This window comes from Telmatherina bonti (assembly GCF_933228915.1).
Source record: "Telmatherina bonti genome assembly, chromosome: 22".
Lineage (NCBI taxonomy): Eukaryota > Metazoa > Chordata > Actinopteri > Atheriniformes > Telmatherinidae > Telmatherina > Telmatherina bonti.
In genome coordinates, this window is record NC_136631.1 from 13,649,011 (window position 1) to 13,675,852 (window position 26,842).

The following is a 26,842-nucleotide window of genomic DNA, read 5'->3' on the forward strand; positions in this document are numbered from 1 at the left end:
CATTCTCCAGACTGCAGCCGGGGGTTATTGTGGAATTCTGCCTTATTCCAGTACCTAAAACCTCCCAACCCTCGGAGCCAAAAGACTACAGACCAGTTCCCCTCTGACTCTGCAGCGGTGAGGTGTAGCAGTGATGGACAAGCTGAGCACAAACAGGGTCAGTCAGAGTGTGAAATTGTGTGGAAACAATCACCCCATCTTCAACAAAATAAAACAGAAGAGATGATTGTTGACTTCAGGAGGAACTATCACAGTGTTAACATCCTCAGAGAAGAGGTGGAGGTGGGGGAGGAAGACAAGTACCTTTGAGTTCAGATAGACATCACACAAGACTGGAAATTTGATACAGAGGCCATCTACAAATTAAGATCGTGCAGACGCTACTTGTTAAGGAGGTTAACGTCATTCAATGTTCGTATAAAGATGGTGCATATCTTTTATAAGTCTGTTGTGAAGAGTGCAGCCATCTGCTGGCGTAGCAGCATCAGAACCACAGATTTGGAGACTCAACTCAACTCAACTCAACTTTATTTATAAAGCCCTTTAAAACAACCTGAGTTGAAACCAAGTGCTGTACACAATCGGCCAAAATAAAAACAGAATAAAACAGTTCAAATGCAAGTAAATAACACAATAAAACAACAGGTCATACATTAAATATGGAATTAAAACAATAAAACAAACTGAATAAATAGTAAATAAAACCAATAATTAAAATAAACTAAAGCACACTGACCGGAAATGGTCTCATGTTGGGTTAAAGGCCAAGGAATAAAAATGGGTTTTAAGATACGTTTTTAAAATGGACAGGGAGGAGGCTTGTCTAATGTGGAGGGGAAGCTCATTCCACAGTTTTGGACCAGCAACAGAAAAAGCTCTGTCTCCTCTGAGCTTTCGTTTGGACCTCGGTATGTCCAGGAGAAGCAGGTCAGCTGACCTGAGGCACCGGGCAGGAGTGTGGGGGTGGAGGAGCTCAGAGAGGTAAGGAGGGGCCAGACCATTTCAAGATTTAAAAACAAATAAAAGAAAATGAATTCTGTAGGTCACTGGCCGCCAGTGGAGGGAGGCCAGAATAGGTGTCATGTGCTCCCTCTTACGTACTCCAGTTCGGAGGCGTGCAGCTGCGTTTTGCACCAACTGGAGACGTGCGAGGGAGACACACAAACAGATCAAAAAGCTGGTTCTGTGCTGGGAATAATGGGAGCCAGTGGAGCTGATTAGCCACAAAGAATGTAGATGGATTCCTCACATCATCGACACAACACAGGAAAAAAAACAACAGTGTGTTCAGTGAGAGGCTTCTTCAACTCCAGTGCAAAGCAGATAGATACTGGAGATCATTCAAACAAGACCTATCTTCTTTTGCTTCTTTTAATTCATTATTATTGATTTATTAAAAACAAGTCAAACTACTCCTACATTGAAATCTCCCGATGGGATTAACAAAGTTTATTTCATTTAATTTACTTCCATCTGGCTTTCCTTTGTCCTTTCCTTAATACGATCGTGTCCTTTGCATCCGTCTGTTGTGACCACCAGCACTCAGGTCCTCTCCCTCCAGACTCTGCCTCTCTCTTCAGAGAGCCTTATTAAAAATCCAAACTTGGCCTTTGGGAGCCTTTCACTGTCTTTCTTCCTATTCCTTTCTGTTCTCACATGCACATGCGCACAGGGGGCAAAGGTAGACTTTCTCTCTAGTTTGTTCAGGCATGAACTCTTCACATTTTTCAGGAACAAGAACCAATTACCGCAATAAGACTGAAATTCCACAATGCATCACTTCGTTTCTCTGTCTTTTAGGCAGCTTCAGCACACATATATGATACGGAACCTCATAGAAATGAATCACGGCTCGGTGAAACGACGGTACCTTGGAGATACTTGTGTGTTGAAAATCTGACGGGCTTTTTGATTGTAATCAAAGTTTATTGCTGCATTCGTATTCATGAAGTCCCTGCAGATGCATCGCCTGGCCAGCCAAGCGTCAGACAGGGCCAGAGATATTGGATGATGCACTGTGTTGCCACTGAATCGCAAGCACCCTGTTGCTATGTATAGTCTCAGTGTGCTCAGAAGAATGAATTTGGAAAGTACAAGACAGATGGCTACTGTCAGGCAGCAGCATGGGTGAATCATGAGCACTCCCATTTTCACCCATCTAAATTGTCCCCTCCATGCGGGGCACTTGTTTTCACCAGTGTTTTTGTTTTCGCATAACTTCGCAGGTAGAGGAGCGAAGGGTTGAGTCTTTTCATTTTAAACTGATCTGACATTTGACTCTGTGGTGCCGGAGCATCTCGTGAAGCAAGAGTGGCTGCAGCTCCACGACATAGTGCTCATCTTTTTTATTGTGGTGAAATGTTTACAACTCGATAAGCGCAAACAGCTTAAGGTCCCAGAGAAGCGCAATCCGTTTACGTAACAGCTAGACTCGGTCCTTGGTGCCTTATGACATACGCTGAATCTGAATCACCATGACATTGGAGATAATGACTACAGCGCTCATCCCATCCCACAGTGGAACATTGAACTTTTTCTTTTTTTTTTTTTTTTTCTTCTTTTGCACAATTCAAATATATGTTGCTGTTGTTGCTGAACACTACCTCTCACTTTGTGTTTTTTCTTTCTAGTTCATGCGCTTGCACCAAAATCACATTATCATGCTCTGCAGCCTCTTCATTTAGCCCAATATTTGGCTCAGTAGCTCTGGGAAAAGACATTGGCTTCATGAAAGCATGTCAACCCACAGGAAATAAGGCTTATTTTTCTCTCTGATCTTCACTAATGAGAGTAGGCATGTTCTATAATAATGATGTGTTTGGCTACATGTGCATCCCCCTATGTGGGATCTTGGGGATATAGTACTTCAGTGACCACTCTGGCTGCAGCTCTATTAGCTATTAACCTCAGTGCAACTTAGGTGAACACAAAATGAGTTCAGCAAGTTGGAGAGATTTCCCATCGGCCCTAAATTCATCGCCGCCAGCCAAGCTGAGAGCTTGTAAGACCATGGCGGGCATTTGCTCAAAGGACAGGAAGTTTGACGAAGAAAATTAAATGATGTTGCGGAAATTGTCACGACAACATCATCAAATCCTGCAGTATCAAACCTTACATAATAATTCAGGCCAGTAACAGACTGTAACCTCTAGTTAACTTGTGGTTATTTTTCTTTTTTTTAATGATATGTCTCTTGGTTGCTCTCTGAGTACTCCTAATGCGTAGTATTTTCATTTTTATATAATGAAAGGAGCACACTCCAGACGTGCTTTCGTTCCGTAGGTGTTCTGAAACTATGAAAGGTTCCTCGCCCCAAAAATATCTCATGTTCTCCTATTTTGATTTTCTAGAGGAAACACATTCCACAAGCATAAGTAAGAAGGGGACTAAGGCTCGTGGCTGGAACTGCTGGAGGGTGCTGTCATTTTCAGCTTCAGTTACAGCAAAAACTACCACTTTCCTTCCTCCTTCAGTTGTTCCCCATCTAAGAAAGTCTGAATTATCCATGAGTAACGCTGAGTCCGGATTTCTCCTCCCACACATGGTTTCAAGGTGAAATCTGAACTTATTGACTAAAAAAGTTTGTTCCCCTTCTAACGATCTGAGGATGATGTGTTTCGGACAGAATGCGAGAAGGAGGGAGACCTTAGACTTGTCAGCACAGATTTGATTTCTCTGTTCAGGAAATCCACCCTGTGCTTCTGAGAACTGAAATGTGCACAGCCTTTTGTTTCGCTCAGTGTGTTTAATCAATTTATCTCCTGTGGCAAACTAACCTCCGGATGCAGTGGTCAGACTTGTGTGTGCGCGCGATAACTAGCATCAGTCTGACATGGGTTAATAATGTGTACTGTGCCTTCACCCAAAAGACCCACACTTCCTTGAGGGGTCATTATAACAGCATAATGACTGGTCCAGAGTGGATGTCTGGAAATATGAATTCCTCAATGTGGGGTCAATGTTGATGGCAGTGAGGGAGGATTGGAGCTGTTGATGGATGTTTACCAAGGCTCATGACATCAGATATGTTAGCTCACATGTAATACCCTGATTTTCTAACATAATTTGGATCAGAGGGGTTTTAATCAGGAAGTGGAGGAAGAATTTATTGTGGTTTTGAAAACTCTAGAAAACAAACCACACAATAAGCCGCAACATTCACACAACCATTTGGCAGCAGGGTCACAAGAGCTGTCAAAGAGCATGCGGGATACTTAACGTCTCGTTGGGTGTTTCCAAAATATCACTCACCCTGACAGCCAGCCACAGTCATTGTTCTTTCTAAAGCAAAGAATTCATCACTGTCTGCCTGCACGGGAGCTGTTATTTGGGTTATTTAAACTGTGGTATTTCTTCTGGACACACAGAAGACCTCACAACAGTTAAAAGCTCCCTCATGCTGTTTCACCCCTTGGCAAAAATTATGGAGGAGTTTTATTCAAGAGTCGAACATTTTGGCTTTTGTAAAACTTACCTAGAAACATTTGCATAAAAGTAGTTGTAATTTTTTTGCTTTTTTTTCCAGGTATCACGTAGAGGAAAGAATGACTCATGAACCAAACATAACCAGTACTTTGTTTCAGATCTTTTTCCCTTCTCCATCGTTTGGCTTTTAAATATTTTTTTGAAAAGCAGTCGACAGATCAGCTTTACTGCATGGAACCTGTCAATGACCTTCTCTTCTTTCAGTCAGTTTTATATTTTCAACTGTAATGAAGATTCAGATTTTTTGAGCAAACGAGAAGAAAATGTCTACCTGTGCATTTACTGTACAGATAATGGCTCTCACCTCTCACGGTGCTTTATCTGACACAAATCCTGCATCATCAAGGCAAAATAATCTGTCTGCCTCTCAAAGCGGCCATCTTGATACATTTCATTAGACCTGCATCAAACAACAAATATCGGGACCCATCCCTCCATTTTTTTAACCACTTAGTTCAATTTAGGGTCGCAGAAGGCTGGGACCTATCCCACCAATCATTGGGTGAAAGGCAGGGTACACCCTGGACAGGTGACCAGTCCAACACAAGGCCAACATAGAGAGACAAACAACCATGCACGCTCACACTCACTCCCAGCATCAATTAAAGAACTATCTCTATAATTTTTTTGGGCTGCACAGTGGCACAGTGGTTAGCACTGTGGCCTCACAGCAAGAAGGTCACTGGTTTGATCCTTGGCTGGGGAGGGGTTTGGTCAGTGGCCTTTCTGTGTGGAGTTTGCATGTTCTCCCCGTGTATGCATGGGTTCTCTCCGGGTACTCCGGCTTCCTCCCACCATCCAAAGACATGCATGATAGGTTAATTGGTTACTCTAAATTGCCCCTAGGAATGAGTGTGAGCGTGAGTGGTTGTTCGTCTCTCTGTGTGGCCCTGCGATGGACTGGCGAGCTGTCCAGGGTGTACCCTGTCTGTCGCCCAAGCTGGGATAGGCTCCAGCTTCCCTGCGACCCTGAATTGGATTAAGCGGTTTAGAAAATGAATGAATGAATGAATCTCTATAATTTGCAGATTCACGATTCAACACTGAATATCTCTTTCACCTAATCACCCACAGTTAATGACTGCTTCTCCTTAGTCTACAGTAACTTTATTTTTTTCCTCATTCTAGGTGTTGCTGATTGCTTGTTTCGCCTTTCTGTTTGTAAATCACATCTCGTTTGGTCCCAGACATCAAGTCCTCGTCCTCACAAATAGTTTTTCATGTTTTTAGTTTTGCTGTTTTTTATTTACAGAACATATTTATTTTGAGTTTTATCATCTGAGACTTTGTCCTCTCAGCTGGTTGACCAGTACGTTTCCCTTTCACAAATATCCCATTTTATTTGTACCTCAGATTTTAGACACAACTTAATGGGAACAGGGCACATCTTCTACCACAATACAAGCTGACTGACCTTCCCGAAGGACTTCTATAATCCTTTCCGTTGTTCCCACTGACAGCTTTGTTGTTCGGACACGTTTCCTCACAGTCAAACCGGTGCGCTCTCTCAAATATTTACATGTTTAGTGCCGTATTTGAATTAAAAATGTTAATTGCACTGTGATTCCATGTTTTTGTTTTTTTTTTGTTTTTTTTTGTTTTTTATATGAAAGTGAAAGCAAAAGTAGAATGTATTACAAGCCAGAAGCCAGAGATTGGATCTATATCTGCTCAATGACTGGGCTGAAACAGAGAAACACAATAGACAGAAAACATATTGTAATGTTCATGCCTCTGCCTGACTGGGAAGGCCTTTTTTTTTTTTTTTTTTTTTTTTTTTTTTTTTTTTTTTTTTACACGATGCTCTCATTTTTGCCTGATTTGTGTCTTTTAGATGTGCGTCAACACAAACTGGTGAGGCTGCACCGGCAGGCAGATTTAAAAATGTCACAACTATGGTGACTTCACGTCTCTGTTTTAGGCTGACGCAACAAAATGCTCTATTTTGAATGTTTCCTGATTTGATTTGAACAGGAAAAGCAGCAGTAGCTTAGCTTGAGACTCGTTGACCCTCAGTATCGACTCGGTCCCAGTGCAGTTGGTGACCTTTAAGCATTTCTTCAAGATTAAGGGGAAAGCCCACAAACACATTCATTAGTGGCAACACCATTTAACTTTATATTGCCATACACAGCAGCTCAATGGACTGACTGCTCATGCTAATGTCGCGCAGCCACAGCCAGCGTTTACAAATTCATCCGTCCTAATCTGCTTGTGATCAGGTTTTGCACTAACATTACGCTAGGACTTAGCGGCACTCGCTCGCTTTGAGAGAACACAACATTAATGACTCCGACTAATTAGTTATTATCTGTTGCCTTTATCAGATTGACAAAACCCAAGGCATTAGCAGAGTGCTGAGCAGGCATCAATTAAATCCTAACCTCTTATTGTTTATGTTCAGGCAACATCAAAGTGTGACAAGTGAAACATAATTAGGTATTAAATCAAATTAAACTGACCATTGAGTGAAACCCATTCACTGCATGTTCCATATGTCACAGCAGTAATCCATCAAGGTCATCAAGCATGGCAGCATGCTTGTCTCATTTGTTTCTGTGGTAATTCATGCCTGTGTTTTGCTGCTATATGCTGCCTTTTTCAACACAAAACACTGCAAGACGGCGCAGCATCTGTTCTTATTTGCAGCAGGATCACACACTCTGGCACAGACTTCCTGGAGATCAACAGTTTGTTGATTCTGAATCATACCTGCAAATATTGAACATTTTGTATTTCGTGTTCTCCCACACTCATGTAATCTCTCTGACAAAGACCAAAAGTCAAAATCTGAAAAAAAAGAAAGAAAGCAAGGATAAACTAGCTCCCAAGACAGTTTTCTTCCATCTGAGACTGCGATGCTCGGAGCTCTCTGTGTAATTGTTGTGGGCTCATTTATTTGCAGCATGTGTACACATTGTCAGTCTCGGGCCTCAAGGACAAGAAATAGAGGCTGATCTGGGAGCAGTGAGATGCAACAATGCAATTGTTACCTTCTGGGGCTCGTGTTGTTGGATGCAGATGTGGGAGTGGGAGGATATCACAGACACTTTTATTGATATTGCTCAAACAATATAACGTACAGTATAAGTTCATATGCCTGTTGGAAATCCACAATCACACAGATTATGTTGTGAGAATATTTCAATCCATAATGGCTCTGAATGATAAATTGAATGGGACACGACATATTAAGCTGGTTAACCTGCCTGGCTTGTTTATTATACAGCAATTTTTTTTTTTTGTTTGTTTTGAAGGAGGGGGTTATGATAGAGGATTTTCTTGACAAATTTGATGTTTTTTATGATGATAAATAGCTTTTACCCCCAAAACACACTCAGCATCCATTTTATTTGATCCAGCTGTTCGACTCCTTATTTATATAAATAGCTAATCAGCCAATCACGTGATAGTACTCATTTAAGGTGCATTCACATCAGGATATCCACTGGACTCAGTCCGATTGGGAACTTGGCTCAGTTGTAGGGGGGTGTTTCCATTCAGACCGAGATGTTGACGCTACACTGTGCCAAACGTTTACAATAATATATCCCCAATCCCACCAAAGGTGGCGCTGCACTAAAATTTGACAAAAGAGAGGACAGGAGTCACATGAAGAAGAAAACCATAGAGCACGAAACTATCGCACTTTTGTTGTTTTGTTTTGTTTTTTTTCTTTGTCTCATGCAGGTATACTGCAGAAATAAACAGCAACAATGGATGCAGTATGAACAACAGACAATGCAGAGGACCCTTAATGCCATCGCTATGTATCTACCCTCTATGCAATACTACGTCAAATGCAGAAAGTGACTTTTTTTTTGTAGTCCGCTTCCTGTATTTGGTCCACTTTAAACAGGCCTAGACCTGTGTTTGTCGACAGACCAAGCCCGCTTCTTTGGTCCGAACCTGGCTTACAAAACAACAACTCAAACGGCTCCTGTCGACCTTCACTCCCTAATCCACACCTACACTCCCTCTCGACAGCTACGTTCCACCAGTGAAAGACGCCTCGTGTTACCACCAATACATGGTAACACGTTTGGCTAAATCACTAGCCTAACTCTTTTCCTCTGTTGTGCCACGATGGTGGAATGATCTCCCAAACTCTGTACACTCTGCGGAGTCCTTGTCTACTTTTAAGAGCAAGTTGAAGACTCAGGTCTTGAAGAAGCACTTCAACATTGGTATATTTGTTGGAAAGTTGGAGAACTTAGCCCAGATCTTTACAACAAACACTATGGTATGAATTTCTTTGTATTTTAACATAGGCGATATTGGGGGGGGGGGGGGGGGGGGGGGGGTTGGAAGGGAGAAAACAAAACAAACAAACAAAAAAAATTTAAAAAGCCTGTAGTACTTCATGAAAGGACCTGTGTCCAACTGGACAGTCCACTAGCACCTTCCTACGATGTCCTCTTCTGTTTGATTTTGTACTTGTGTTGTTCTCACTCATATGTAAATCACTTTTGATAAAAGCGTGTGCTAATGACTGTAGAATAGAATAGAATAGAATAGAATAGAATAGAATAGAATAGAATTTGTTTGACGCATTCCCAGCTCCCCAAACAAAGCAGACTTTCTGAGCAAACAGACTCGGATTTGAATCAAAAATCATGCAGACATGTTGAACACAACTGAGCAACTGAGTGAAGAAAAAAAGGTGGTTTAAGTGACTTTGAACGCACCATTTTTGCTGGTGTCAGACGGGTTGATCTGAGTATTTCAGGAACTGCTGATCTGTTGGGATTTTCATCCAGTAATCAGCAGCTGTTTGGACCAAAATGTATTGTTGGTAAAAAAAAACAATGAGCAGACTGGTTGGAGGTTAGAAAGGCAACAGAAAATGAAATAACGCCTGATTACAAGTGATGTGTGTGGAACATCCTCTCTGAACCTACAACAAGTTGAACGTTACTGCAGATGAGCTGCAATAGCAGACCACACAGACATGCAACAGTTTGTTTACCTTTTCAAAACCAAGCTTTATTTAGTTCCTTAGTGGACAGCAGGGATTTATACTCCTTCTTTTAGTCCAGTTTTTATACTTCATGAAGCACAGAGCTCAGAGGGGACTTTACAGGAGAATCAGACTTAAAGCTGTCAGGAGTCGAGGAAGGGGAAACTTAGACATAACTTTTGGAAGAACTTTTCATTCACAATTAGTTCATGTAATTGTAAATTTGCTAATGGTGCACAGATCCTTTCTGAATCAGTCCAGTTTCAACATTATTGCAGATGAGAATGCTTTAATGGCTTCATTAGACCCAAATGCAAAGTCTGGAGCCTTACTGTTATGCTTCAACCTATAAATACTTATAAGAAAGTAATGATGAGATAATTCTAAGAAACCATATTATTCTGCTAGTCAAAAGAGACCAGGTGTCCAATAAAAGCTAAATAAATACCATTGCTGTCGATAGATTCCTAAAAGATGTTTCTGAAAATAATAATTAGGGAAAAAATGAAAAATAAAATATTTTCCTCTATGATCTCCGGCTGGGTGATAACCTGCACAGAAAAATCTGCACGACTAAACGGACACATCTAAGTTAAGGTTAAACATCACAGCACAAACATTTAAACATTTAACACAACTTTTTTTTTTTTATTTCTCCTTTTGCATTATAAATATAATTTTTTTTACTTTTTCATTACTTTTGTTTTCTGGATGAGCCCTCAAAAACTGGAATAATTCTTTAAAAAGTCAACATGATAACATAGATTAGAGACATCCACCAAAACTAGATTAGAGACTTTTCAGGATGTGGCCAAATTTGGGCAAAGGAAGGAGGATGAAAGGACTTTTGAGATGGGATTATTCGTGTCAGCCTATCATAATAAATTTTCCAGAACTGGGTCACATTTAGTGGCTGATGTGACTGTCACGTCTCGCTATAAACTGTATGCGGCCCCAGGCAAAGGCCAACACTGGTCCTGGCTGTGATGTGCTTCAGTTTAGCTTCTGAGCAACCTCTGGCTAGAAGCTTGGAGGAAACCAAAGGGGGATAGTTGCCGTAGCTTTTATGGGGGTGGGTGGATTGAGGGACAAATGTTTTTAGCATTAGTGGTTCCATTTAAAGGGTTTGCTTTAGATGCAGTTATGTCAGAAATACCTTTTTCAATAGAAAAATGTTACTTTAGTGGTATCTTGAGCTATAAAGCTTCTTAGTTGTAGAAATAATGGAAAAAAAGAAAAAAGAAACAAGCTCAAGAAAATTACTTTTGGGTCTGATTTGTCAAACACGGCAAAATATTTGTGTCTTTAATGGTTCATTTTTGCCACAAAAGATGAAATATCATTCACACCAAATAAGGGTGAGTATTATTATACATCTAAGACTGTCCCAAGTGATGCTGAGCAGATATCGCATTGCTTTTACTGAATAGTGACCCGTCTTTCACCTCCTTTCCCTCAACTTTTAGAATGCCTGCCACTCTCAATCTGGCAGCACACAGATTCCCACACACAACTGCATGTATGCCAGCCAATCTGACACCATGAATTACTCCTGCTCACCTCACAGAAATACAAAAAACAGCTTGTTGATGAGATTTAGTGGAAGAGGCTGCAGCAAAGACCTCTGGGGGTGAGAATAAAAATACTGTGAAGTAGGGACATCAGCTGAAAATGGGCCATGAGGTTGGCCTGGCACCAATCAATCCGAACACCTGCTGTCGATATGTTTTTTTCTGCTCTCGAGTATTTTTCTCAGTCCCCCCTCCAGTGTCAAACCACAGTTGACAGCTGTGGTACTTAAATCAAATCCACCACAACTGACACTCCATGTCCATGTTTTCCATGTCTCCTTTCATCCCGTTATAGCGCTGTCTGATGGATCTTGACGGTGGGGAGGCACGCTCAATCTGCCCGCTCTCACCATTGAATTATTACGAGGATCATGTGTTTTTAGTGCCTGCCTGGGGAAGCAAATGAAAGCCAGCCATGACCCTAAAGAGTACTTTTGCGCAGATGTTGACAATTAAAGCAACATCAGTGTACATATCTGATTGACACAACTCTTTGAAATGAGATGTGCATCACAGCCTCAGAGGACGTGTGAAGTGGTCCAAGCAGCAGCTCAGCTTTGCAGAAGTCAAATTAGTATTTGTGCTTAACATTATTGCTTATCGTCTTGGGCAAATATTGCTCACAGCAGGTAGATTTTTTTCAAGCAACTTGGAAAACATGCTGACGAAGTGTCATTCAGAAAAGACCAGCCAGACTCATCCTCTGTGGCTGCTTCATCTGTCATTCTTTAAGCTGAATTTAGGCTTTGTAACTGGATTTATGCTTGTTATCAGCGTCTTATCAGGTGACGATAAACTTTGTTTATGAAAGATAAACATCTCAGCATCTGAAGCTTCTTAAACTTCTGCACATCACTGCATATAAAGTGTTTTATTAAGCGGAATTTAAATTAGGATCCAGGCTGTCAGACTTCGAACTGCCTTTTTGTGCAGGAACCTTTCTCATCTCTCAAAGGTCATTTTTAGTCCATCACTGGTCCGTTAATGATGGTTGCTCCCATTAACGTGGATACTTTAGGCTTGTTTATTTAGGAAACGTTCATTTAGAAAAAAAAAACCTGTCAGACAAGATCGATCGAGGTGAGATGTGAAGGAACAGAATTAACTTTAGGGAGGCCTCATGGTGTTATCCCTTTGCATCTACTTTCACAAATGCCACACAGTTGTGTTTACAGCTATACAATAATCTTAGACATGCAGATATTCATAACATTTAAACGTGATAAATATGAGACGAATTTGGGCTGCAAAGTAACTGCAAGATTTTATCAAACATCCTCAACACTCATTATGATTCAGTTATGTGCATGCCCTTTAAGATCTCGTTCTTTCTTGTATCTGTGCAAAGTTTATCACCTGAGAGCTGAACTCATGTTCATTTTTTCTTTACTTATCTGATATTATGAGATTGTCAGTGATGTATGGATGCAAACTAACAAGCCAAGAAAACGGGGGCGCTCAAGTCTGGTCCTGAAGATCTACTATCCTGCAACTTTTAGTTGTCAAAATGGCTGAATTCCTTCATGCATGTGTCATTCAGCTGTGCAGAGGCCTGGTAGTGAGGCAATCATTTGCTTCAGGTGTGTTGGAGAAGGGATGAATCTAAAAACTGCAAGATGGTGGATTTGCAGGACCAGACTTAGGCACCTCTGCAATAAAACATGCTGTTAACATCAACTCGAAAGCCAAGAACACTTAAAATACTTGTTGTCAGCTAGCTGATCAGCTTTATCCTCTCTGTTTATTTATCTATTATCAAATCAAGCAATGTTACACAAGAAGATGTTTTGCTCTAGCTGGAGTGTTTTTTTGTTTGTTTATTTCTTTAACCTTTTCTGCAGGAAACTGTGTGAAAAAATATTAGTCATATTAAAGTATTTTTATCTTAATAGGAACACATCTGCAGGTGCGCTTTAGTTATTAATGTCTAACCTTTTGGATAGGGCTGAGAAAAATGCTGTAATTGGGATGAAAACACACACTTCACATCAGTGATAATGGCAGGAGCACATCACTAAACAAGTTCATCACTACAATAGCAAGAAGGACCATTTCTGCTTGGCTGCTCCACCGTTTACCGCTTTTTCGAATGATGCGTTTAGAGTCCACCCAGGACATTTTCAGCAGCACTCCTTCCATATAACTGCAGTGAAATTAGGCTGGTAAAACCCTGGAACAACCACTTACAGTAATTATTTTAGCTGTCTATTGTGCCCAGGTTCACCTCCTTTCCTCTGAGCAGCATGCAACCTTCCTCTGTGAAAATCAACATGTGGCTGCTCTGTTTGTTGATTCGTGAATGTGACTGATGCATTGATCATCCACAGGGTAATTAATAAATTATTCCATCAGCCTTTCAACTATAATAACTAGGGCTGTGACGATATGCTTTCGTCCCGATTCGATTCCGATTTTTTGGATGCCGATTCGATTTGAATTGTGATTCTCACAATTCTTCGACATTGCTGATTTTTGTAGATTAAAACCAAATTAAACGTATAAAACTTTTTTTTACTTATCATTTTTCTTGATTTCAATTAGGAAAAAACAACACAGTTGCCAGACCATCATTCTGCTGCTATAATGCCCAAGAAGACAAGTTAAACGATCAATAAAAACAATAAAAATGACAAAAGCTTTATAATAGATTATTTTTATTTAGTTGAAAAAAAATAAATGTTTTTAACAAACAAATCGGTTTTAAAATTGTGAAGAAAAAAAAATCCCAATTTTCGATTTTTCAATTTGATTTTCCGTCCCCTAATAATAACTAGAAAAGCACTTGGAGAGCACAACCCTCCGCCAAGCCCTTTAAAAAATTCTTGGAACCAAACGGTGATCCGGATCACCACCAACATTTTTTTCTTTCTTTTCATATTTCAAAGAACTCCTGAAAATTTTATGAAAATCTATCCATAACATTTTGAGTTATCTTGAACACCATTCAAGACCTCCAAGGACACTTCACAGGATTAAAATGAACTAAACACAAAATATACATAAGAAAAACAAATATACTTCTCATCTCTGACTAACATCACAGCGAATCTTCCAACATACTTGGTGACTTTGTGTCTCCAACTTGCTTGCGAGAAAGACAAGGATCTGAGCTGGACTGTCAATATTGCTGCCATCTTCAGAAAGTCATCATGACCAGCCCCTCTACCCTCCACTCCACTCTGCTGTAGTGTGCAGAGAGGGAAATAACACGCGAAGGGGAGGATTTCAGTCGTCTCCTTCAGGCTGAGGACTTGTCTGTATGACCCCGGAGTCTTTTCGCAGCACTTTTGTGATGGCAGTGTGAACCTTTTTGACATTCTGGAAAGTTGCTTTGCCACAGTACCTGCTGCTCACACACATTTGATCTGAATTGTAAATTCCTTGCCTTTGACTTGTATGTGTATTATGTCATCCTTGCAAAGTAAACAACACAACAGTGCCAAATTATATCTCTTTTTTCTCAACACGGTGGCTGTGGAGATGGCAGAAGATGGGAACTTCAGAGTGCGTTGCTACAGCAACAGCAGCTCTGAGGCTTTCTGTAACAAGCTGCCTGGGAATGCAGTCTTGCTTGTTACATAAGATGGGACTTTCTTTCACACACACACTCTCATAAGGGCTTTTCCTGTGGCAGAATTTCACATTCAATATGATTTATTCATAGCTGGAAAGTTCCGCTAGATTTATGATCCACTGTGTAAATGCAAACCCATGCAATCACCCACACTTTGCAAGAGTTTGCACGGGTGCATTGTTGGGCCTCAAGTCCATTCATGCAGCTGCTGGGAATTCAAAGAGGACTTCGAAAGATTTAGAGTGAGGAAAATGGTTGAATGAGAAGGGATTCGAAGGTAGCAGGACTCTTTGGCGACATTGTGATGTTGTGTAGGATGAAATAACCATCAGTGTTTTATTTCTAACCAAAGCATTTAATGTGTTCAATTCCAAATACAAACCTGGGAGGGGGAGCGCAGAAACTTGAGAAGCGCAAAAGCCTCAAGTCTTGTCATTCTGGGAGGAACAAAGAATGCTGATCTTGACACTTTGTTAAATTTCTCTCCATCACCTATTGTTCCATTCCCTCTTTGACTGGCAGAAAGAAAGGCAACTGAGGAGGAGAGCTGAGCGCAGCACAGATAACACACTTCATCATTAGCTGACTCACGATAAATATTCAGACTTATCTTCTCGCCGTAATCTCTCCGCAGCTGAATACTTTACTATGGCGGCGTTCAACTTGCCACAGCGTTGGTAAATTGGGTGTTAGACAAGAGAAACCACCATTTTACATTTACTGAAACAGTCTGCCAATGGCCTTATAATATTTGAAGAGATTAGCTGGGATTGATGGACTTGTACCAAGAGCTTGAGAGAATGCATATTTATGGTTACAACTCCTTTTCACTCTGTCAGAAGAATTTTACAGTCTCCTGTAGTCGTTATCTCCCAAGACATACAACCACACACAAGTGCCTTCCCTTGAGCGTTGCTGTTGTTTGCAGAAGCTCAGTTGACAATACCCACTTGCCTCCACTAGCTCTAATCTAACCCCCCACAAATGCTCTCAAGCAAACTTTCACCATGCTGGGAGAAGAATGGTGGGATGTAGGCTTTCATTGCAATGGAGGGTCATAGTGGGGGGTCTCTCTCCTGCTGCCATTCTTCACTTCCAGTCAGCACATTAAGGTGTGTAAGCATTACCACATCCGACTGGATACAACAGAAACCTTTGGATGCAACAATGCAACAACCCAAGCTCGAATTTCAGTTGCAGAAGTGATCTTTTTACATAAAATGTTCCACTGCAATGCATTCTAACTATAGGCAAGGTTATTGTACTTGGTTAATCATTAATTGTATTGAAATCTACCATGAAAGCTCAACAGTGATGATAAATGTTGTTTGCATTTCCCAACATTCTCACATATGTTTAAGGTGGCAGTTGCTAAAAGCTTATAATTCACACAAATAAACCTAGAATGACATGGCTATAGTTAACTGACTTGCTTGCAAACCTTTCACAGGTTGGATAGGATGTTATTGTATGTCTCTGTCTACACATCCATCCTTTTCCTGTCACTTCCTGCTTTGATGAAGTGGAAGTTGGACCCTTTCTAACTGTTATTGGGTGAGAAGCAGGTGAGACTGTCATCACTTTGTCCCCTGCTGTACATTTGGGTTAAAAAAAATCATTATAATGGCCATCTGCCATAAGTAATGGGACTTTGGACCCAATTTTGGAGCCATGGTTCTTTTTCACTGGTCATTGGCCACGTTTGCATGGGAGTGTTAATTCCGAATAAAAGTTGAATCGCTTTAAACTGGTGAAAAATGGTCTTGTAAACGTGTAATTCTGAATTTTAAAAAAAAGTTCATTCAGAAAAAAATTTAATTCTGAATTGACTTTACAGTGGATCTGATCCCAGTTTAGTCCCAGTGTACCCTGTACAAGCAGAACCCTTCCCAACCTGCCAGTCTAAAGCAGAATTAAGTAAGGACATCTTTCCACGTAAACCTCATTTTGAAATTATTTTTACCATGTAAACTTGTAGGAAAATACTGTTAATATGGAAATATTTAATTCCGAATTATTAATTCTGAATTAAAAAACATCATGTAACCATACCAATTGTCACAGAACAAACTTGTGTAAGGAGTCTAGGAGTCTATAGCAGTCTAATTTCTTATCGTTATCTGACCATGAATGTTATTTAACACAAGCAACTGACATTTTAGTGTAGAGATAACTCTTTTTTTTTTTTTTTAACCCCTCACCCATCATGTCTCATGTAATCTTTTTCCTCATCCTACGTGAAAAGGTGCACCGCTCTGTGGCTGCTGCCTCAGTGGACCTAGTCTTAGTTAAGTCATCGAGAACCTGGTCCTGGTTAGCTCATACGGGACCTGGTCCTGGTTATGTTAACCAGGACCAGGTCCTGGTTATGTTATACAGGACCTGGTCCTGGTTTCGCCTGGTTATGCCATACGGGTCATGGTCCTGGTTATGTTATCCAGGTCCTGGTCCTGGTTTCGCCTGGTTATGCCATACGGGTCATGGTCCTGGTTATGTTATCCAGGTCCTGGTCCTGGTTAGCTCATACGGGACCTGGTCCTGGTCATGCCATACAGGACCTGGTCCTGGTCATGCCATACAGGAGCAGGTCCTGGTTATGTCATGCAGGACCAGGGAATCTAATGGGAAAATGTGTCCCGCCTTTTGACTGGTGGTGTATGTATGTTGTTTTGTCTACTCTTGGACAGATTGTACTAGAATTGTTCTTGTTACTAGAATTAATCTTGTTAATTCTAGCAACAATAGATGATGATTCAGTAACAATAAATCTGATTTTGAATCTGAATACATCATTACTGACATACAGAAGGAAAGGAAAAGTCCGATTTTGGGGTAAAACAAATTCTTTTTAAGAACGTTCTCGACACGTTTACTGGGGCTGCACCACAATACTACAAAACGTTCTCTGTTGTTGAAAATCCCCCTGCACAAAACTAAGTATTCCATTTCTCATTCTAATTTCCATGTTTCCTACTTCCAGCTCTGGTTTGGACCCAGAATTATAGTTTTTAAATGGTAATTCATAACTTGTTCATGTTGCTGGTCCATCTGGTATTTCAAGTTGGACTTGAGCATCAAGCTGACTTATGACAGACTTATGTTTAAGACTTATGTTTATTTAAATACCAGTAATTAGAAATATACAAACACTGTTTTGTGTTTCAAGTTTCTTGCCAGTATTCTGGATATTTCTTAAGTTTATGGCATATATTAGGGGCTTCAGCAGGGCTCAAATTACACAGGGGTTTTCAGTGGAGCTTTATTTTTTGGGTGTGCACCACAACTTTGCAAGTCAAAACAGGGTTAGTGCCAAAAAAAATGCTGCTATGACTGTATGCAGCTAAACCAATAAGCATCATATTTATGGATGACTCAAGTCCAAGTCAGGTCACCAGTCACTTTTGTTATAGTGATTCATGTCCCATGCAATGCTTGCCATCTGGTTTGCTAAGAGGACTGCATTGTAATATCCAAGGAATTTAAAATATACTCACCCTTTATATACCAGCATTCTATAACAAACCTGCTCTTCAACTTGAAATGTAAAAAGGTTTGCCCCCCCCCCGTCTGGATAATTTCTTGGTTTTATTTGAAAAAACAGTGGATGAACATGGAAAGTCATCAGATTAGTGCTCTTAACACCACTTACCTAAGAGTTTTTAATGTGTACAAAAATACATCTGGACCCACTTTGGAAATTTCAAAATAAATACTGCCGTTCATGTTTTTCTCCTGCTTGTAGAAAAGATTGCCAGTATGCTACATTTTAGTGCAGGGATGACCAACTGGCCTACAGGTTTTCTATGTTTTCCTGCTGCAATGCACCTGCTTCAAGTTCTGCACAAACCTCTTAGTGACAGATTATCAATTTAAATTGGGTACATTTACAAGCAAGCAAACGTGTAAAACTTGTAGGACAGTGACTCAACAGATCCACAGTTTGTGGTCCCTGCACCAATGCATCAGAAAAAGCTTGTTTATTTTTTTTAAGGCTTGAAATATTGTGTGTGATGAGGAAAAAAAATGTGCATTCAGTAAAATAAAGCTGATGGAGCTGTTTTAGTACAAAGTTTGTAACGAGCTAATGGTTATGCAGCTAAGCTTGTTGCTAACATCTATGCATCAGTTTTCATATCATAGCGACAAACCTCCAGGCATGTTTTAAAGTGGAAGCAGGTGGATCCAGCGTCCTGGATGTTTTTTTTTTTTGTTTTTACCACAAACTTTCCTCCATTTTTATTTGTCCTTTTATGATTATCTTTATCTCCCAAAAGTTACCACAGTGCTGATGCAACAGATGTGTTCAACAGTGCTGTCAGTGTTTTAATTGGTTGTACATGTGGAAGCATCAGTGTTCTGAGACATTATGCCAGGTTTGTTTCTGTGTAAATGGCAGCGCCCAACACAGATAACAAATCAGACAGAGAGATCATTGGATAAAAATAATAAACGTGAAAAATAGAAGCTTGTTCAACTCAACTCTCAAGTCTTTCGAGCGCAAGTCCAAGTCAGATCTGTTCAAAATGAAAGCAACATTAATTATTATATTTACAGTGTCGCAATTCTTAACTCTGGTTAAAAAATTTCAAGTAGTGTATCTGTCAGCTTAAATGAGGACTGCTTAATCATTCAGAAATGTAGATTATTGAATTGGCATTTGTGTGACAGTGACCCTTTAATTGCTGCATAAACTCCCAGTTTAATACAAGGCCAGTTGTGGCAGCAAATCCTCCCACATAACGTGTGCACAGATATACAAACATACACGTGCACATTAACACTGACACACAATAAATCAACATGTTGATGCTTCATCATTAGGGATCAGTCAAAGTAGGCATCAGGAAAAGATCCGTTTCTTTTTGGCATTTTAGTTGTCACGCTTAGCCTGAGACAAATGGCCTCCAGGGAAAAAAAACTTAGAGCAGATTAGTTCTCATTTCCTCTTTCTGTTAAAAATGTATTGCATTAGCAATTAAAATGTTCTGTGGAGTCTCAGTTATTGTGCCGCACTTGAAATGTGTCCATGATTTTCTCTGTGCTGTCGCCTGGATGGAGAAGTGGCAAGAATATGTGGCCCAGACATATGCCAAGGCCTTGTTTTGATCAGAGCTGCAGCGCTGGATATAACAAACCTCACGGAGCTGACAGACCTCTGGTTTTGTTCTTTAGCTTCTTCTCAAATTTAATAACTCAGGCTATTGCTGATTTTCCCAGAGGGTTTAGCAAACAAGTTCCTTTTCCTCAGATTTTTTTCTAAACGATGGACAGAGTCTGAAGAGCATGCATTTAACCTTTGGGAGATTGACAAGAATTGTGCTCAATTGATTTGTTTTCCTCATAAGATAGGGAGGGAGAGGGTGGGGTTTCAAAGCACAATAATAAGTATTATCTTGCTGTGTCCCTGTTCTCTTTCTATTTGCATTGTAACAGAATTTCCACATGTGCAGCTAACCGAGACGATAATTAGAACATAAATGATGGCAGGTGATGCTGCATATATAAAACACGGGACTACATAGGTCAGCCTTAAAAAGATGTTGCAGCCACACTGTGACACTTCATTTCTACAGGATATTTAACTTCATGTTATTTATCTTTACAGTAACACGGCCGCACAGTGGCTAAATCAACTTGTCATGTGGAAATCACAACATTTTCCAGGTTTCCTGGCTAAAACAGCACATCTCAATAAGCTCATTAATTAAGATAAATACTGATGGTAAAAAAAAACAAAAAAAACAACAACTTAAGTAAACATGCTGCTTTGTGCAGTTCTGTGTCATTAAAACGTGTGTGTGTGTTTATCTGGCTGCCGGCAAGTTTGGTCTGGCATGTAGAGTAAGTTTGGTAGGGAAATATGATGCAGCGGTAAACATTACTTCATTTTTTACATCTATAATTCCAGATTTTTTTTTAAAAAGTACATTCATAATTTAAAATATGATCCAACACAGGAAAAAGTTGAGACGTATTAACATGAACAACATGCCTCATTGTCAACATGCTATCTGACTTTACAGCAAGATGAGCAGACATTAAAATGACGACTTTAAAAATTCAGAGACAGTTTGTGGTAAATATGCTCCTTCCACCATCCTGGTATCTTCTCTCTTAGGCTCGGAGTTGGGTTCAGACATAAATGACTGAATTCAGAAAGCTGCTGCTGTCAGTTAGCTTGCTATCCCTAGCTGTTGTTTTTAGCATCGGACATACTGAGCCCGCCCCCCCCCCTCCTTTCCGATGCTGGACTTCCAGCGATCAATCAGTGCGCACTTCACTGACAATATTTAAACTAACATCTATGTTTTTCAAAATCTCGCATGAAATCTCATAAGAAAAGTTTTATTATGAATAAAGGGTCAGAAAAAGCACTTTTTAAAATTTCTTTGGTTTGATAAGTTTTTAAACAGTTTTTTAAAAATATTTAGAGGACAGTGGAGACATGAAAAGACCAGGTTATGACTCCTTTAATGAGGGTGACAACTCTATGCTTCAGTAGTAAGCAGCTACAGTGTACTACTAATGGAATTGCAAAAATCTGAAGTTTGCTATCATACGTTGCCTCAGGGCTCTGCAGTGGACTGTCCAGGGTTTAGCCTGCTTCTCACCTGCTGATTGCTGGGACATGCTCCAGCTTCCCCATGACCCTAACTGGGCTAAGTCATTAAGAAAATGAATGAATAAATAAATTTTGCATCAGCATCGAGACTCGAACCAACCTAATTCTTCCCTAACCAGCGCTGTAGCTACACGGTTAGCCACAACGCTAACACTGCCAAGTCTGAAGGTCGCATGCCTTTGATCCCTCAGTCTGGTTCAGGGCTTTATTATCTTTTAACTTTGTTTTCAACTCTGGTGAGAGTCTGAGCCAAGGGAAGAGTGGGAGCTGTCAGTGATACTCAGTGAAGATATAATGCTATTTAAATGCTAATGTGTTAAGAGGAGCACAACGACCTTTACTCACACTCTGCAAGCGGGCGGAGCAGAGCAGTAGCACAAAACCTGAATAAACGAGCCTCTTCCTCTGACAACGTTTTCTATCCCTGCACAACTCGTGTCAGGTATAAGGTGTCTACTTTATGGTTAAGCCCTGGAGGGCTTTCACTACATTTAAGAGTTGAATGTCGGTTCAGGTGTTAAATCAGACATGATTGGATGATTGCAGGGTGAATATGAAAACAGTTGAATACCATAAGTTTTTTTTTTTTCCCCAAAGAAAACTTGCTTACCTTTTCGTCACAGTGAAAAATGTCTGTTTCTTTTTAACATAACTGTGAGTGGCCACCTGCACAGGGTGCAGCAAGACTGGCATGCAGTGCAGAAATTCAATTCAATTCAATTCAACTTTACTTATATAGCGTCAAATCACGGCAATGCCATCTCAAGACGCTTTACAGACAGAGAAGAAAATATAATGAAAGCCAATTCATAATAGCCTATATAAGGAAACCAACAGATTGAGTTGGGTCCAATTCAATCTCCCATCCTGAGCAAGCACACTGGCAACAGTGGGAAGGAAAAAACTCCCTTTTAACAGGAAGGAAACCTCCGGCAGAACCCGGCTCAAGGAGATCTGACAAACTAAAAAACAGTCATAGTAATGTGTAGCATACCAAACTGACTGGGAGAAACTCCTATTGGCATCTAAACAAAATAGTTCAAACCCCAAACACATATATGGCATGTAACCAAAAAAAAAAAAAAAAGAGCTATGTCTATTTTGGAGCTTCTTCTCACCGCAACTTTAAGCAAACTATACAAACAAGGTGACATATGAAAGCCAAAAGATGTTTTTCTCAACACTATGGGACAAAAAAAAAAAAAAAGTTTTGTCTTACTATTGGGCTGTTTTTTGGTGAAAAGCCGTATTTCATCTTAAAGGCTCTGCTATCTTCGATGATGACTGCCTTTGTTTGAAATAAATCGTGGAGGTCCTAGTAGTTTCTATCACATTAAAGTGAGTCAGGTATTCCCCCTTTCTATGATTTTCTTTGTTAGGATTCACTTCTTTTTGAATCTTCATGGCGTTTCTCAGGTTAATTAAAGGGCTATTCCATAATCAGGGGCCCATTGGTGAGTGCTGATTATCAACACTTACATAACATCTGTAGAAAAACATTTGGAAAACTATTTAGATTCACATTTTGAAATCATATTAAATCAAAATTTATTTATAAAGCATTGTAGATTTTTCACACAGTGCTTTACAGTTTCCCTCATTTATCCCTCCCTTCCTATTTTACCCAAGCAAGAAATCTAACTCCTATTTTCTGTCTCTGAACTGAATGCATTTCTAAAACAAATACAAATAAAATTGAGTATAAAAAACAAGTGGCTTAGTTTCCATTTTTGCACAGTTCCTCGTCAGCCATTGCTTTATTAATTCCTAAATTAATTTGTCTGTTATCTTCTGGCTTTTACTCAAATGTGGTTTTCTTTAAAGCTGGGGTAGGTAATGTTGGGAACTAGCATGATTTGGAAATGGCACCCTATCTTGGCTCCTCCCCGTCTGGTTTTGTTCTTTGCGTGATCCAAGACTTTTTTATTTGCAGCTTTTTCCACCAACAATTTTCTCTTTCTCAGCTGTTTAGCAGGAGGAGGCAAATAAACCGAGCCGGGTCGGGGAAATCCTTCCTGCATTTTCTCAGTCATGTTTGCCTTCCGGGTTTTTTCTACACTATTTTGTATTTCCATTTTAACATGCTATTTATATGGAGGGTGTGGCGATCAGTTAAGCGCTGCAGGAGGGGGAGGAGGGGAGCCAGGAGAAGAAGCTAAGAAATATAAGAAATGAACAACTCCATCTCAGTCCGAACGTTTGGATTGGTCAGAGTTTTTAAAGATTTAAAGTAAACTGAGAGGTCTAACTATATTTCTTATTGTTCATTATTACAAAATGTATAGACTACTATCAGGATGAGGAGCCACTTCACCCAGCGTAGAAAAAAATGTCTATAAGCAAGATTACCTACCCCAGCTTTAAGGATAAAATAACAAATTGCATTTTTTACTGTGATCCAGGTAAACTTATACTAATACATAAACACAATCTTGATTCCTACTCTTCAGTCATAACCTTACATGTCAGCTTTTTTTTTTTGCTTTTTTTTTTTTTTTTTGAGGCAAGAAACATACACACATATACATATACATATGCATATTTTAGGTTTGGAAGCAGAAAGACTCAGCCTTGTCAAGAAGTTTGGCCTCATTTTGAGTCTTTTCTTAGAAATATATTTTCTTCCACGTCTTCATCTGTATGATCCTCACTGCTAAAAGTTGTCTGCATGTTGTCCATATTAGCAATAAATCCTAACAGCTGATTGGCAGGTGATTGTTCTGTGGCAGAACAACAAGCCCTCTTCATGCCCACAGATGTCACTCATACATATATACCTGCATGTCTCCCTTGCCAGGCTGATATACACTCAACCAGGAAGTGGGGCAAATATTCAACAACGATCCAAGTATTTCCTGATATCAACGATTTTCTTTCATAGCTCTACTTTTTTTTCCTCTTTACTGTAATGTTAAATTCTGCATCAGCTGCTGAAGAGATGAGAAGAAGAAAGGAAATATGAGGGGCGGATGAGTCTGTCATCTGTCGTATTATACCAGGAAGTGCCACAACTCTGGGGGTAGATAATTTATTCAGTTCAGCTCCCAGAGTACCTCAGGGGATAGTCAGCCGTCAAAGAAATGCCTCGGAGTGAGACAGTGACATAACATCAGACAGAAATGTAGCATCACATCAATCAATAATGCAGCGTCATTCTTCTGTTCTGACTTTGTTACGAAGTAAACAAGGCTAAGTCAGACCAAGCAAGTTCACTTTAAACACATTCATTAATATTTCTGATTTCTGATTGGTGTTTTCAGCTTATTTATGGTACATCCTTACGAAACCATCCTCTCTTGAGAGGACATGTTTTATCTTTTTTTTCCCCTCTTGCATGCTTGGAGTATCCTAGATTAATTTTACATTAGGCTGCTGAGTAGACCTCCTAATGCAGGACTGGTAAACAACGAGAATTTGTTTTCATCCTGACAGATGGAGGACGGCAGCAACAGAGGAGCACGGCTGCACCGCAGGGGTTGAGATCTTAGACCTCATTAAAAATAAAATTTCAATCACTTTGAAAGATGAAAAGGAACATCTACCCTTAGTTTCACTAAAAGGAAAGAAAACATTGTGATTATTTAATAATAAAAAGGTTTTTTTTTCCCCCCCAAGAGAAAAATCCACTATATAGACATCAATAACATCAGGAAACAGCAACATAACTCACAGAGTTAATAGAAACATTGTGTGACCTTCCACATTTATTGTGTTTATATCACAATAAAGCTTTTATGGATATATTTGAATTTACAAGCATGAGTTTTACTATTACATTCTCATTTTTAAACAGAATTAACACAATGCTTTTGTGTCCTTCATGCTGATATTTGTGACTACAGACCACCAACAAAAAAATCAAGGTCAGATAGATCTCACAGAAATGCATGATGTGTTAAGTGTTTAATGACACATCATTTGTTGAAATTACTTACTGACACAATAAGAGTGATGTCAATGGAGATTAAATGAGGATTTTTTTTCATGGTTTTGTATGTCCAAATTACCTAGTTGAAGAAGAGGTTGTATAAAGGCTCAAACACACTGTGTGACTGGGATTTGCAACCTACATGTAAGCACCGTTTCTACCATCTTATTTTTAGAAAGCCAGGATTTGTGTGACATGTATGACGTGCTGTAATGATTTGGAAACTTCACACATTAATACTTCACTTGCAATCAAGCTACGAAAACATTTAAAATGCTGAATTTGATGACAGCAATACATCTCAAAACACTTAAGAAGGGGGGGCAACAAAAGTAGATCACTGAGATAAATGGCGACAGATCAGCAGCATAACTCGGTATAAAAAGAGCACCTGAGAGAAGCAGAGTCTCTCAAAAGTAAAGAGGGGAGAGGTTTAGTAGTTTGTCAAAGGATTTTCTTCAGTGTAAAATTACAAAGAGTAAATATTCCACCATCAATGGTATATTATATCATAAAAAAAAAACTACAGTGTACAAACATGACTAAAAAGTGACATTGTATACCTGTGATCTACAGGCTCTCAGTCAGAACTGCATTTAAACTTACATGACTTATTAAATTATATAATTTTCTGTGTACGTGCTTTCCAATGCCCTCCACAAATGCAATTTAAAGCCATATCATGCTAAGAAGAAGGTATGTGTGAATTATACAGACCTTTGGTGCATCACAAAGCACAGAGTCCAACAAGGAAGAACCAGGAGTGTTGATAATGAGTGTCGTTGTAGTTTATAGTTTTGCATGGTTCCATAGTCTTTGCTGTGTTTGTGTCATTTGGGTTTTGGGGGGATTTTTTTGTCTTATTTTATTAGTTACTTGCATGTATGTTTTGTCCTCCTTACCTCCTTTTCAGTTCACACCTTGTTGTACTTTGCTGATTGACCCACCACCTCCTCCTCAGTGTGTAAATACCCACTAGTCTCTTTCGTTCTCTGCCAGATCATTGTCGTGTTTTCCCAGCGTCATCATTGCTTGGTCTTTCTTCAGTCCAGTTTGTAACTTTATTTTCCACTTACCCACTGTGGCAACACTTTTGTTTGCTCATCATTCAACATGGTACATCCTCGTCTGCAGTCTTCCTGCATGGTTCTGCATTTGGGACCAGTTTGCAAACCTACAAAATGTCCATCTTCAGCCATTTGAGACCAGAGTTGGTGCCATATTTTCTCTCTTACTGTGTTGCATAGAAAGTCTATAATGAAAATATAAAAGGCAAGCAACACATGAAGTGTCAATACACTGATGCATTTTAGAAGCGCCACAGTTGTGTCTAAAACCTCTCCTTCATCTCCCCACCCACTGCAGCCCATAAAAGCTCTCCTTCACTTTATGGGGGTACATCGGAAGTGCAAGTGCATGAGTTTATGAGGCGTATCATTCGCAGGCAAGTGAGCTTAGCTTCATCTGTTTGTTTTCTATTTTACTAGACAGGGTGCAGATAAGTTTGAAATGAAACCTGGGTGAGCCGTCCTACCCGAGTATTCAGTCTCTGATGAAAAACAACAGAAAGGTGGAAATCAAAATGATCCGTGAGTTTTACACTCATATCTTCCAACCATTAACCACTGTTGCTTTGTTGCTTAAAACTCATAGGGCAGGGTCAGTCAGACTTGTGCAGAGCTTGACATTAAACTCTAATCAA

General features: G+C 39.8%; 1 protein-coding gene across 1 annotated transcript in view; it reads left to right on the top strand.

Moving 5' to 3' along the window:
• dlgap2a (discs, large homolog-associated protein 2a) overlaps positions 1–26,842 on the top strand; it is a gene marked incomplete at its 3' end in the record, with an annotated part of 177,501 nt that overhangs the window by 91,083 nt on the left and 59,576 nt on the right. The gene's annotated exons all lie outside the window — the stretch shown is intronic.